We start from the raw sequence: 14,330 nt of genomic DNA on the forward strand, positions 1-14,330 counted from the left end.
GTGGAAGTTCAGCAGCTTCCATGGGTCAAGATTTAATCCTTGTAGAGGCAGATAGCAAGTGCCAAGCTCCAATTCACAAGGTTCTCCCAGTCATAGGTTTGACCAAAGTTTTGGGGAGGCATTTAGTTCCACGGTGCTAGGAGTGAACATTCCTAGGTCTGACAATGATTTCGCTGACAGGCCACTCAATGTGCTATTACTGGATGAGGCCTTATTAACAGTAGGCAAAATCTCTAGTCTCTCATGGTCCAGGAAAATATTCCCTCTTGTTGCATTTTCCCGTATCTACAGATTGCTGATCTCAGATGAAACTGTATATCATTTTATAAGAGACTCAGTTACGTGTTTGGCAGTGCAAGAAATAGCAATTTTGTAAAAAACAGTTAATAAAAATAATATAGACAGCAGTATTAGTAAAATCATAAGTAAGAATTTAAGTTAAAAGCTTCACCAAATACAGCCCAGTATATCTCTGTTCAACTAGCTTAGTCTGTTCCTTATCTTTAAAGGAAATTTTATACTGGCTTTAAAGGAAATTTTATGCTGGCTTTGTCCATTTAGCCTAATTTCCTGGTGTTATTAGGCTGGTTATATCTAGATGGTAATTGTTTTCAACATAAGGGCGTCTTTACATTTAAATTACCATAGTCTGGCAAAGTTATGTTCCTTGGCTGAAGTCTTACTTGTTGCAGATTGAGTTTGAGTAACATTAGAAGAAAACATATTCATGGCCTAGGTCAAAGCAGGTATTAATTGGCCAGGTGAGGGAATCTCACTTTAGTAGCATCAATAACAAGAGCCTTGAAGGGGAGAAACCCAAGGTAAATCAGAAGTAATAGATACAGGTAATTGACCACAAACCCAAGCATTGGATTGATTTCTAAAATTCACATAAAATCATGTTCATGATAAAAAAAACATTTCATTTGTGTGTTAAAAAACAAAAGCCAAGAGGAAAACAAATAACCATATGGGTCAGGTGTGGCAATCTTGGGACAGTGGTCTACTTTTGATGTCATCTTTTTGTTCAGGCATTTATTTGTGGACTTATTAATAATGGACCTTCTTACTGGTGTGAGGTGGTGTCTCATGGTAGTTTTGATTTGCATTTCTCTAATAATCAGGGATGTTGAGTATTTTTTCATGTGCTTGTTGGCCATCTGTATCTCTTCCTTGGCGAAATGTCTATTCAGGTCTTTCACCCATTTTTCCATTGGGTTGTTGGCTTTTTTGCTGTTGAGTTGTATAAGTTGCTTGTATATTCTAGAGATCAAGCCCTTGAAAAGACTCATTTAATTTGGGTTTCTGGCATGATGTTAAACTATGGAAGGAGTCCATACCTTGGGTAAACCAATGGAGGCTGGGAGAGGTAGTTTATCAGGTTTTGAATGAGAAAGGAGAAGGGAGGGGAGATAGAGGGAGTATGACTTTGGAGAGATGAAGGAGATGGGTGAGAATTCTGGCCATGGTCTGGGTTAGAGTCCTCATCCTGTGGCTGATTGAGAGTTGAGGGGACAGTTGTGTTGGTGGGATCAAATTCAGAGAGAGAGGAAGGATAAGGGGGTGGGGGATTTTGTGACCTAGAGATAGGGTTTTCGTTGAGCAGAAGGACCTGGTAGGAATTGTAGGTTTTACATAAGGAGGGTAGGGATCTTAGGAAGATGAAAGCTTGGATATAGGGAACCTCTGACCACTTCCTGTTTTGTTGGAGAAAGTTTTTAAATCTCTTTGAATTTGGAAACTGAATGTGTTGTTTGCAGTCCACTGGCCACCACTGTCCAGTTTATATTGAGGCCATGTTACATTACAGAGAAATATTGGGTGCTTGGGCTGAATATCTGAGGTGAGACCCAGTTAGGTCAGATTTTTTTAATAGACATCCCAAGAAGGAGTCCTTCGGAGGTTGTGAAGAAGCAGAGCCCATAGTAAAGTTTGGAAGTGGATATTTTGTGAAAACAATTCTCTTGGATCATCCCAGACTGCCAAGAGGTGTCCCCCTAGGAGAGATGGGAGTCTGGCTGTACCTGGGCCACACAGACACTCAGAGAGGCATCCCCCAAGAGGTCTGGGATCTGAAATGGACTCGTTCCCTTATTAAAAAACATCTTTTTTTAGGACGGAGGCCCAAACGACTGAGCACTCAGATTTTCAAACATGGAAATGGGCTGGAGGAAAGAAAACATTCAGATCCGAGGTTTGAAGGAGAAAAATAATCATAAATCACTCACCTTCCACTTTTGGTGACATTGGGACTAGTGTGGAGTGCGATGGGGCAGCAATTCTTAGAGGTCCTTACAGTCTCAGATCTTAAGTTATTAAGGGGTCAAAGAAAGAGATTTTCACTCCTAAGAGTGACAGTTAACTTAGAGTGAGACACAAAGAGACCTTTGTAACTGGCCAAGGAGTTGCCCTGGCCAGAGTTCTCTCTGTTCACCAAAAGCCTCAATAGTGTGCAGGACACTTAGAAGAACAGAGTAAGAGGCAGGAGACTTTTACCCGTTTTGGTGTAAACTACTCACCCTTTAGCTTTGGGGCATCCTTCAGAGCGCCCCAGAGAACAGCCCTACAGCCCTGGAGTGTCCTCAATTGTCTCTCCTGGCCCAGGGCGTTTGTGGAGGTCTTGAAATGGAAGGACCAGGTAATCCTCCCTGGTTTCATTAAAAAAAAAAAAAAAAAAGGTAGAATGGCTGAGTCAAAGGAGACAGAGGCTGGAACAGTGAGATCACAATCAAGTTTATCGACCAGCAGAGGGGCAGGAAGCGCTGAGCAGAGAGAACTCGGGCTCCCTGCAACTGGGGCAAAGGCTTTTTTATAGTTAGGGTTTGGTGTGATAGGTCACATGGTCTCGAAGAGAATGGAGAAGGGGGCTTGGGAAACAGGGAAGGAGGATTTAGGTCATTAAGTGTGAATTTTAACAGTCCGTTTGGATCTGTTTATTCTGAAGTGTAAGAGCTCTTTAAATGATCTTGGTCCTGGAGCCTTGCTGAAATCGTGCCTGGAGCCTAGGTGGGATCTTGATGGTATGGTGGTTTTACGTCCTCCGTTTGGTACTCTTCCTCCAGTTTATAGACACCACCTAACACCACTACACTGCTCTACACAAGCACTTTGGATGAGCAGTTAAGGGGACGTTACAGGGAAGTAGCATCTGCCCCTCGCCCGCCGCTTCCCAGCACAGATCTGCCAAGGCCCCGCCCCTGGGATCCCTGCCGCTTACTCTGCGCCTGCGCAGTTTCTCACGGAAGCGGAAGCCAGGAGTGCGGGGTGAAGGTCATAGGGCACAGCCAAAGTTTCTCCTTTCCGGTATAAAGCGGTGTGCCGGGGTCCCGTTTACTTCTTCCTCAGGCTGTGGGGGTTCCTACGACCCTAAAGTGCCAGCAGCCAGCCCTCCGCCCCCAGTGAATCCAGACGTCCATTCCGAGTCGGGTATGTTTTCCTTTGGGTTTCAAATTGCTCTGTGTCAGCTCCCGGAACCCTCGGGCATTTCTGCCTTCGGTCCACGTAGACACTCCCTTTCCAGTGTAAAATCCTTTATTACCACCGCCTCCCTACCCCCATGGAAAGCCCTCTTCTGCGAGGTGGAGCCGCGCCCCCAGCCTCGCTTTCCGCCCCGCTCCTCGCCCTGGTCCTGGGATTCTGGATCCCGCCCTCTCCTAAGACACCCTCCCTCCAGCCTCTCCCTCCTGGGGGCTCCTCTGGCCAGTCCTAGTGCCCCGCAGGCCTCCCCTAGAGAGTCAGTTCTTCCCCTCATCCGCGTAGGGGGAGGTGACCTGGCCTACTCTGTGACACCCAGTGTTGTACCGTCCCAAATTGCACCGGTTAGAAAATAGTCTCTTCATGTAGGTGGGCATCTTATTCAGTTGTCATCCTGTAAATATCGGGGCGGGGCCGGGGGGGGGGGAGTGAGGAGAGGCAGGTGCAGAGCACCTGAGAGAGAAGTAGGAAAATCAAGGAGAATGAGAGAGAACCGAAGGGAACTTAAAGGGTGGCTGAGGGACTTGTAAAGAGACAGTAAAATGAAGGCGAGTGAGTCTTGAAAGTAGCAGGTGACTAAAATAGAGAAGAAAATTTCTAAAAGCCGGATCTGCAGGGATTGGAGCGCAACACAGGGCAGGGGATGGCGAAGGAGGGATAACTGCGGCGAGGCACTTCACAGAGAGTCCCAGAGAGGATAAAAGAGGGGGAACCTTGGCGTTTTGAGCAGCATGGTGCTGGGAGAGAAAGAGATAAATAACAAGAAAAGCAGAGGAAGAGATCGAGCAGGCAGGAAGCATAGGCACTTGAGAGGCCAGAGAGTGAGGAGGGAGGGAGTGTCACAGGGATAGAAGGGGTGTAACCCCGAGGGCAGAGAGAGAGCAGAGTCTGGGGGAGGGGGCGCAAAGAGCATCAAGAGGGGGAACAAGTCGCAGAGTGGGGGCAGGAGAGGTGTAAGGAAAGAAACTAGAGGAGCGCAGAGACCACAGGAGAATGGAGGGGAACCAAAAGAGAGACTGAGACAGAGACGAAATAGGAAAACAGATAAATGGGATGCATTGGAACGCATAGTAGTGCAGGACCAAGTCTGCCCAGTGGACCTCCAGGATCCCATTTCAGAATTCACTTACAGCTAAGTCTGTGTATTCACCACGAACTGTTTCAAATGTCTCCCATCTGCCTCAGGACGCTCACTTGTAATATGGAGGTGAGAAGCTAGAACAGAGACTGAGTCTTGTTTGGCCAAATTGGGTATGACTGGGTGTGGCAGTTCTTTTTGGAGAGTGTCCAGCTGTATTTATTTATTAAATACATTTATTATTAAAGCATTGTTGATTTACAGTGTTCTGCTCATTTCTGCTGTACAGCAAAGTGACCCAGTTTCACAAATAAACACGTACTTTTTCCCTATTCTTTTCCATTATGGTTTATCCCAGGAGACTAGATTAAGTTCCTTGTGCTATACGGTAGGACATCATTGCACAGACAGTGATGTCCATGCTAATGTAATAGTTTGCATCTACTAACCCCAGACTCTCGATCCATCCTTCGCCCTCTCCCCTCCTCCTTGGCTACCGTAAGTCTCTCACTGCCAGTCTGTTTCTGCGTTGTAGATAGGTTCATTTGTGCCATATTTTATTCTTTGTTTCAAAGTGAAGAGTACTTGATTTACAGTGTGTTAATTTCTGCTGTACAGCAAGGTGGTTCAGTTATATATATATATATGGATTTTCTTTTTCTTTTTTGGCATATGGAGTTCTGAGGCCAGGGATCAGATCCGAGCTTCACTCACGACCTAAGCTACAGCTGCAGCAAGGCTGGATTCTTCTTCCGCTGTGCCGGCCTGGGATTCGAACCTGCGTCCCAGTGCTCCCAAGATGCTGCAAATCCTGTTGTGCCGCAGTGAAAATTCTACATAGCGTTTTTGAAAATATTCTTTTCCAGTATGATTTATCATAGGACACTGAATATAGTTCTCTGTGCCAGGCAGTAGGAGCATGTTGATTTTCCCCTTCCTGTGTCATAGCTTACATTTGCTAGCCCCAACCTCTCACTCCATCCCCCCATCAACCCCCTTACCCTTGGCAACCACAAGTTTTTCTCTAGGTCTGTGAGTCTGTTTCTGTTTTACAGGTAGTTTTTTGTGTCATTTTTTAGATTTCGGAGATAAGTGATATCATGTGGTATTTGTCTTTTTCTGATTTATTGCACTTAGTATGATAGTCTCTGTTGCATCCATGTTGCTGCTTGTGGCATTATTTCATGGTTGGTTGGTTGGTTGGTTGGTTGGTTTTGCCTTCCTTGCAGTGTATGGAGTTCCTGGGTCAGGGATCAGATCTGAGCCACAGTTGGGCATATATCCCAGCTGCGGCAATACTAGATCCTTTAACCCACAGTACCAGGCTGGGGATCAAATCTGTATCCTGGCACCGCAGAAATGCCACTGATTCTGTCGTGCCATGGCAGGAACTTCGTATTTTGTTCTCTTTTTAATGGCTGGGTAGTATTCCATTGTTTGTATGTACTACACCTTTGTCCATTCATCAAGACGAGCCTAGTGAATGGTGTGTGCACCTTTCTCTTGTAGCCCGGGGGCTGTGGGACTGTTGCCAAAGGGTATCTCAATTCTGGCTGGAGCACCTGGAATTGGGTTTATGGGTAGTCGTGGGGCACATTGCATGATTTGAGGTGTCATAGTGTCTTAGCTCAGGTTCCTTGGGTATCACCACTGAGACTGAGGGTTTCCATGCTTTGTTTGTTTGTTTGTTTGTTTTTCAGATATTTCATGGTCATGTGAGAGGAGGAATGAAGCCAGTGTATTTAGGCTGGGGGAAACATTTTCCCTCAATGTTAGATGTGTGGCCTGAGCTAAGCCTGTAGGGATCATTGGGTCCAAGAAAATGGGTGCCTTGTCCTCTGGTGATGGGGCTAGAGGGTGCCCCGCAGCCTCCACTCCTTTTAGAAATCATAGATTATTGTGCAATTTAGAGTAATATAGGGAAGATTTCAGAGATGTGTCTTCTTGGGGTTTTTTTAAATTTCTTTTTAGGGCCACACCTGCAGCACATGGAAGTTCCTGGGCTAGGGGTGGAAGTGGAGCTGCAGGTGCAGGCCTGCACCACAGCCCTAGTAATGCCAGATCTGAGCCACTTCTGCTACCTACACTGCAGCCTGAGGCAGCGCTGGATCCTTAACCCACTGGGTGAGGCCAGGGATTGAACCTGTATCCTCATGGATACTAGTCGGGTTCTTAACCCGCTAAGCCACAGTGGGAACTCCTTAGAGCTGTGTTTTGAGTTGCAAATAAAGTTTCATATGCACCAAGAATGATACAAAAGAGAATTTGGGATGTTTCCTTCAGAGGTGCTGAGGTCTCATTGGGGCATGTGCATCACTGAAACATTTTATTTGGAAGTGACAGTGTTTGGTCTGCAGTCACTGTGAATGAAAATACTGTGTTTGGGGTCTGATGGTTCCTTGGGTGTCTTCACGTGTCTTTTTCCCTCAAGTCTGATTTATTAATTGGTTTTTGTTTTGTTTTTTCTTTTTAGGGCCACTCCTGTGGCATATGGAGGTTCCCAGGCTAGGGGTTGAGTCGGAACTATAGCTGCTGGCCTATACCACAGCCACAGCAACGCCAGATCCAAGCCATGTCTGCAACCTACCCCACAGCTCGTAGCAATGCCAGATCCTTAACCCACTGAGCAAGGCCAGGGATTGAACCCACAACCTCATGGCTCCTAGTCGGATTCGTTTCCTCTGCACCATGACAGAAACTCCAAGCATGATTTATTAGAATTTGGAAAGTTTTCTGGCATTTTATAGCAGGATTAGTGGGTCATTTGGGGTTGAATAGAGGCTATGTTGGACCCCATGACCACGTGTAAATTCATTTGAATCCAGAAGGGAAATTACGAGTACTAAGCTGCACATGGCAAAAAATTTTCATTAGGGAGATTCTGCTACATATGTGTCTGTGGACACAACTTGAGAGGAGCCATTTAAGTTCTCTGATGTTGGAGTTCCCATTGTGGCTCAGCAGTAACAAACCCAACTAGTATCCATGAGGGTGCAGGTTCACAGCTTGACCCCACTCAGTGGATTAAGGATCTGGAGTTGCCATGAACTGAGGTATAGGTCGCACACGCGGCTCAGGTCTGGCGTTGTTGTGGCTGTGGCGTAGGCCGGCAGCTGCAGCTCTGATTTGACACCTAGCCTGGGAACTTCCACGTGTCATGGATGTGACCCTAAAAAGAAAAGGGAAAAAAAAAGCTCTTTGATGTAGGAAAAATTGTTGCAAGACTCAGAGGGCTAGCAAGCCCGCAGTGACATGGGAAGCTGTTCCTGCTACTTTCTTTCTTCGAGGCCTGTACTGGTTCCTCTGCTGCTCTTTGTTACCTGCCTGAAGAAAATGCACGGGCTTGTGTACACATTCAGTATGGAGAACAGTGACCCTGGTGCTTTGTTGGTGGGAATGTAAATGCAATGGCTCTTACCAAAAACAATATGGAGGAGTTCCCGTCGTGGTGCAGTGGTTAACAAATCCGACTAGGAACCATGAGGTTGCGGGTTCGATCCCTGGCCTTGCTCAGTGGGTTAAGAATCCAGTGTTGCCATGAGCTGTGGTGTAGGTCACAGATGCAGCTTGGATCCCGAGTTGCTGTGACAGCTACAGCTCCGATTAGACCCCTAGCCTGGGAGCCTCCATATGCCACAGGAGCGGCCCAAGAAATGGTAAAAAGACCAAAAAAAAAAACCCCAATATGGAGGTTCATATTAGAACATATTAGCTTCATACATTAGAACAGACACCCAATCTATGAAGCCCACCTCTGGCTAGTTTACTTAAGGAAAGGAATGTATGGGATTGAGGAAAGTGGCTGTAATGTGTACCTCAAATGTGCATTGTGCTGAATATTGTTCATCACGTTGGGTTACTGTGTCCTTGGAATTTGCTGATAATAATACTACTTTCAGTGTTCTCAGCTCCCAGGAATTCATGGTAACTGTGAATTGATGGAAGTGTAAATTACTTTAGTGCGATAATTACTGCAGTGTATACGTGTCACATAATCGCATTGTATGCCTCACATGTACACTATTATTATTTGTCAAGTAGACCTCAGTAAACCTAGAAAAGAAAAAGAAAATGTGAGGTGTGCTGGGCTTGCCTCCGCTGATCGCTGCTCAACCCAGGTTTCACATTAGATCAATGAGGCATGTTGCATGTACATGTTTTTCCGATTCTCTCCTGACCACAGATTTCCCCTCATATGGTCAGTGTGGGATCCAACCTCAGTAATAGTTAGGGTGCCGCCGATGATTCCAATCCGGATCCATCCTTGAGCAGCAAGGCTCTGCATCCTCCCAATCCTGGGGGCTGGGATCTGGGCTGAGGGGGCGGGGGCTCGGCTCTGCACGGGGATGGAGCAGGGCTGGTCTGTGACCTGCAGGGGGTTGTGGGGTCCAGCTGAGGTGCCCACGGCTGCAGTGTGGGTGAGGGCCTCACCAGGAGGGGAGCATGATCTCAAGAGAGTGTGGGCACCCTCCCCTCTTGGTCTCTGTGTGGGAGTCTCCTGTCCTGAGTCCCTCCTGGGACCGTGGGCAGCAGAGGTCTGTTTCTTCCACATGGTGAGCTCTCCCCTGTGTGTGTGGTTGTGGCACAGGAAGGGGGTGTGTTGATCCTAAGCCTTAAACGTCATCTTTTTCAACTTTCAAGGCTCACCTCTAAAGACTCATGCTGCCTGAGGAAGAAGCCTGGAAGAGGGAGGAAGAAGAAAAAAAAAAAGAAGTCAGGAATGGCTCTCTCTCAGGTAAAGTCATATTTTCATTAGATTCTCCATCTTCTCTTTCCGAGGAAATGCCCTTCTTTGGACTCACTCATCTTGTCTGACGCTGAAGTGTCCTGCCCGATGCTGTCCGTTCCCAGTCACCTGGGGCCTCCCTCTGGGCCTGTCACCTCCACTTAGACTCCATGTCCCCATGACCCAGGGAGCTCCACCCATGGACTGGAGATGGGGTGTCAGTGCGGTTGCTCAGCAGGGATTATTTAGGGGCCCCGCCTGGATGCATACTCTGCACTCTCTAAACCAAGATTAAGGAGCTACATACAGAAGTCAGGAATTACTATGCATAATACTTGTTAAACTCTAGACATCATACCAGAAATGGCCATTTTTACTTTTTCTCTAGTTTTTAAAATTTTTTTATTTTTGATTTACAGTGTTCTGTCAATTTCTGCCATAAAGCAAAGTGACCCAGGTATAAATACATACATATATAAATACACGCATACGTTATTTTTCTCATTATCGTCCGTCATGTTCCATCACAAGTGATTGGATTTAGTTCCCTGTGCTATACAGCAGGATCTCATTTCTCTCTTTTTTTTTTTTTTTTTTTTTTTTGGCTTTTGTCCCTTTAGGGCCACACCCACGGCACATGGAGGTTCCCAGGCTAGGGGTCTAATCAGAGCTGTAGTCGCCAGCCTACACCACAGTCACAGCAACGCAGGATCCAAGTTGCGTCTGCGACCTACACCACAGCTCACGGCAACGCCGGATCCTTAACCCACTGAGCGAGGCCAGGGATCAAACCTGCAACCTCATGGTTCTTAGTCGGATTCATTAACCACTGAGCCACGACGGGAACTCCCAGGATCTCATTTCTTAGCCACTCCAAATGTAGTAGTTTGTGTTTACTAATCCCAGATGCCCAGTCCATCCCACTCCCTCCCCCTTGGCAACCACGACTCTGTTCTCCCTGTCCCTGAGTTTCTTTTCTGTAGACAAGTTCACTTGTGCCGTATATTAGCATCCACGTATAAATCGAAATCACGTGGTTTTTGTCTTTCTCTTTTTGGCTTACTTCACTTGGTATGAGAATCTCTTATTTTTTAAGGTTTTTATTTTTTTAAATTATAGTTGATTTACCATGTTCTGTCAAGTTCTGCTGTATAGCAGAGTGACTCAGATATATATATAATATATATATTCTCCTTTTTCTCACATTGTCCTCCATCATGTTCCATCACAAGTGACTAGATCCAGTTCTCTGTGCTATACAGCAGGATCTCATTGCTTATCCACTCCAAATGGCAAAAGTTTGCACATACTTACCCCAGACTCCCAGTCCATCCCACTCCCTCCCCCTTGGCAACCACAAGTCTGTTTTCCAAGTCCGTGAATTTGTTTCTTTCTGTGGATAGGTTCATTTGTGCTGTAATTTAGATTCCAGATATAAGTGATAGCATATGGTATTTGTCTTTCTCTTTCTGACTTACTTCACATAGTATGAGTCTCTAGTTCTATCCATGTTGCTGCAAATGGCATTATTTTGTTGTTTTTTATGGCTTAGTAGTATTCCATTGTGTATATATGTACCATATCTTCTTAATCCAGTCATCTATCAATGGACATTTAGGTTGTTTCCATGTCTTGGCTATTATGAATAGTGCTACAGTGAACATACAGGTGCATGCTTCTTTTTCATTGATGGTTTAGTCTGGATATATGCCCAGGAGTGGGATTGCTGGATCCTATGGTCATTCTATATTTAGTTTTCTAAGCAATCTTCATACTGTTTTCCATAATGGTTGTACCAGTTTACATTCCCACCAACAATGTGTGAGGGTTCCCTTTTCTCCAAACCCTTTCCAGCATTTGTTATTTGTAGACTTATTAAGGATAGCCTTTCTGACTGATGTAGGTGATACTTCATTGTACTTTTGAATTGCATTTCCCTAATAATTAGTGATTTTGAGCCTTCTGTTCATGTGCCAGTTGGCCATCCATATATCTACTTGGGAGAAACGTCTATTTAGGTCTTCTGCCCATTTTTCAATTGGGTTGTTTTTTGTTTTGCTGTTGAGTTTTATGAGTTGTTTGTGTATTTTGGAGATTAAGCTCTTGTCAGTTGCATCATTTGCAACTATTTTCTCCCATTCCATAAGTTGTCTTTTTTTTTTTTTATTGTTTCCTTCACTGTGTAAAAGCTTATGTTTGATTATGTCACATTGGTTTATTTTTGTTTTTATTTCTACTGCCTTGGGAAACTGACTTAAGAAAACATTTGTATGGTTGATGTCAGAGAATGTTCTCTTCTAGGAGTTTTATGGTGTCTTTCCTTATGTTTAAGAATTTAGGAGTTCCCCTCGTGGCTCAGTGTTTAACGAATCTGACTAGGAACCACGGGGTTGCAGGTTCAATCTCTGGCCTTGCTCAATGGGTTGAAGATCCCGTGTTGCTGTGGCATAAGCCAGTGGCTACAGCTCCAATTAGACGCCTAGCCTGGGAACTTCCATATGCCACAGGTGCAGCCCTAGAAAAGACCAAAAAAAAAAAAAAAGAATTTAAGCCGTTTTAGGTTTATTTTTGTGCATGGTTTGAGGGTTTGTTCTAGTTTTATTGATTTACCTGCAGCTGTCAGTTGTGCCCGCACCATTTGCTAAAGAGACTGTCTTTTTCCCATTTTATATTCTTGCCTCCTTTTCAAAGATTAATTGACTGTAGTTTTCTGGGTTCTCTGTTCTCTTCCATTGGTCTGTCTCTTTTGGTACCAGTACCAAAGTGCTTGATTGCTGTACAGTCTTGATTGTTGTAGCTTTGTAATATATTGTCTGAAGTCTGGGAGAGTTATGCCTCCTGCTTGGTTTATTTCCCTTAGGATTGCTTTGACTATTCTGGGTCTTTTATGGTTCCATATACATTTTTGGATTGTTCTATTTTTGTGAAAAATGTCATGGGTAATTTGATAGGGCTTGCATTGAATCTGTAGATTGCTTTGGGTAATATCACCATTTTAATAATATTAATTCTTCTAAGCCAGGAGTATGGAATATCTTTCCATTTCTTGGAATCCCCTTTAACTTCCTGATTAATGTTTTATAGTTCCCAGCATATAAGTCTTTCACCTCCTTGGTCAGGTTTATTCCTAGGTATTTAATTTTTTGGGATGTGATTTTAAAAGGGACTGTATTTTTATATTCCTTTTCTAATATTTCATTGTCAGTATACAGAAATGCAACTGATTTCTGTGTGTTAATATTGTAGCTTGCCACTTTGTTGAATTCATTGATCAGCTGACTAGTTTTTGTGTGGAGTCCTTGGGATTTTCTATATAGTATCATGTCATCTGCATAAAGTGATGATTTTACCTATTCTCTTCCATTTGTTTTTTTTTTTTTATTTCCACAATGCATTAATTTTTTTTCTACTGTACAGCATGGTGACCCAGTTACACATACATGTATACATAATTTTTTCTCACATTATCATGCTCCATCATAAGTGACTAGACATACTTCCCAGTGCTACATAGCAGGATCTCCTTGCTTATCCATTCCAAAGGCAAAAGTCTGCATCTTTTAACTCCAAGCTCCCAGTCCATCCCACTCCCTCCCCCTCCCCCTTGGCAACCACAGGTCTATTTTCCAAGTCCATGATTTTCTTTTCTTTGGAAAGGTTCATTTGTGCTGTATATTAGATTCCAGATATAAGTGATAGCATATGGTATTTGTCTTTCTCTTTCTGACTTACTTTACCCAGTATGAGAGTCTCTCGTTCCATCCATGTTGCTGCAAATGGCACTATTTTGTTGTTTTTTATGGCTTAGTAGTATTCCATTGTGTATATATACACAATGTCTTCCTAATCCAATCATCTGTCGGTGGATACTTGGGATGTTTCTATGTCTTGTCTATTGTGAATAGCGCTGCAATGAACATGCAGGTGCATGTGTCTTTTGTAAGGAACATTTTGTCCAGATATATACCCAAGAGTGGGGTTGCTGGGTCATATGGTAGTTCTATGCATAGATTTCTAAGGTACTTCCATACTGTTCTCCATAGTGGTTGTACCAGTTTACAATCCCACCAATAGTGCAGGAGGGTTCCCTTTTCTCCACACACCCTCCACCATTTGTTATTTGTGGACTTATTGATGATGGCCCTTCTGACTGGTGTGAGGTAGTATCTCATGATAGTTTTGATTTGCATTTCTCTAATAATCAGGGATGTTCAGCGTTTTTTCATGTGCTTGTTGGCCATCTGTATCTCTTCCTTGGAGAAATATCAATTCAAGTCTTTTGCCCATTTTTCCATTGGGTTGTTGGCTTTTTTGCTGTTGAGTTGTATAAGTTGCTTGTATATTTTAGAGATTAAGCCTTTGTCTGTTGCATCATTTGAACCTATTTTCTCCCATTCTGTAAGTTGTCTTTTTGGTTTCTTTTTGGTTTCTCTTGCTGTGCAAAAGCTTGTCAGTTTGATTAGGTTCCACTGGTTTGTTTTTGCTTTTATTTCTGTTGCTTTGGGAGACTGACCTGAGAAAACATTTGTAAGGTTGATGTCAGAGAATGTTTTGCCTATGTTCTCTTTCAGGAGTTTGATGGTGTCTTGTCTTATATATAAGTCTTTAAGCCATTTTGAATTTATTTTTGTGCATGGTGTGAGGGTGTGTTCTAGGTTCATTGCTTTGCATGCAGCTGTCTAGGTTTCCCAGCAATACTTGCTGAAATGACTGTCTTTTTCCCATCTTATGTTCTTGCCTCCTTTGTCAAAGGTTGATTGACCATGGAGTTCCGGTCATGGTGCAGCAGAAACAAATCCGACTAGGAACTGCGAGGTTGCAGGTTCGATCCCTGGCCTTGCTCAGTGGGTTAAGGATGCCATGAGCTGTGGTGTAAATCACAGACATGGCTTGGATCTGGCATTGCTGTGGCTCTGGCATAGGCTGGTGGCTACAGCTCCAATTAGACCCCTTGCCTGGGAACCTCTATATGCCGTGGGTATGGCTCTAAAAAGTCCAAAAAAAGGTTAATTGACCATAGGTGTCTGGATTTATTTCTGTGTTCTCTATTCT

At 44.2% G+C, this 14,330-nt stretch overlaps 1 long non-coding RNA gene across 2 annotated transcripts in view; it reads left to right on the forward strand.

Moving 5' to 3' along the window:
- LOC102163721 overlaps positions 3,247-14,330 on the forward strand; it is a 28,506-nt gene continuing 17,422 nt past the window's right edge. For both annotated transcript variants that reach the window (XR_001303897.2, XR_002345353.1), the window contains exons 1-2: positions 3,247-3,426; positions 9,194-9,287. This is a non-coding gene — a long non-coding RNA (uncharacterized LOC102163721). The remainder of the gene's footprint in view (positions 3,427-9,193; positions 9,288-14,330) is intronic.

Source organism: Sus scrofa, chromosome 6 (genome assembly GCF_000003025.6).
Source record: "Sus scrofa isolate TJ Tabasco breed Duroc chromosome 6, Sscrofa11.1, whole genome shotgun sequence".
NCBI lineage: Eukaryota > Metazoa > Chordata > Mammalia > Artiodactyla > Suidae > Sus > Sus scrofa.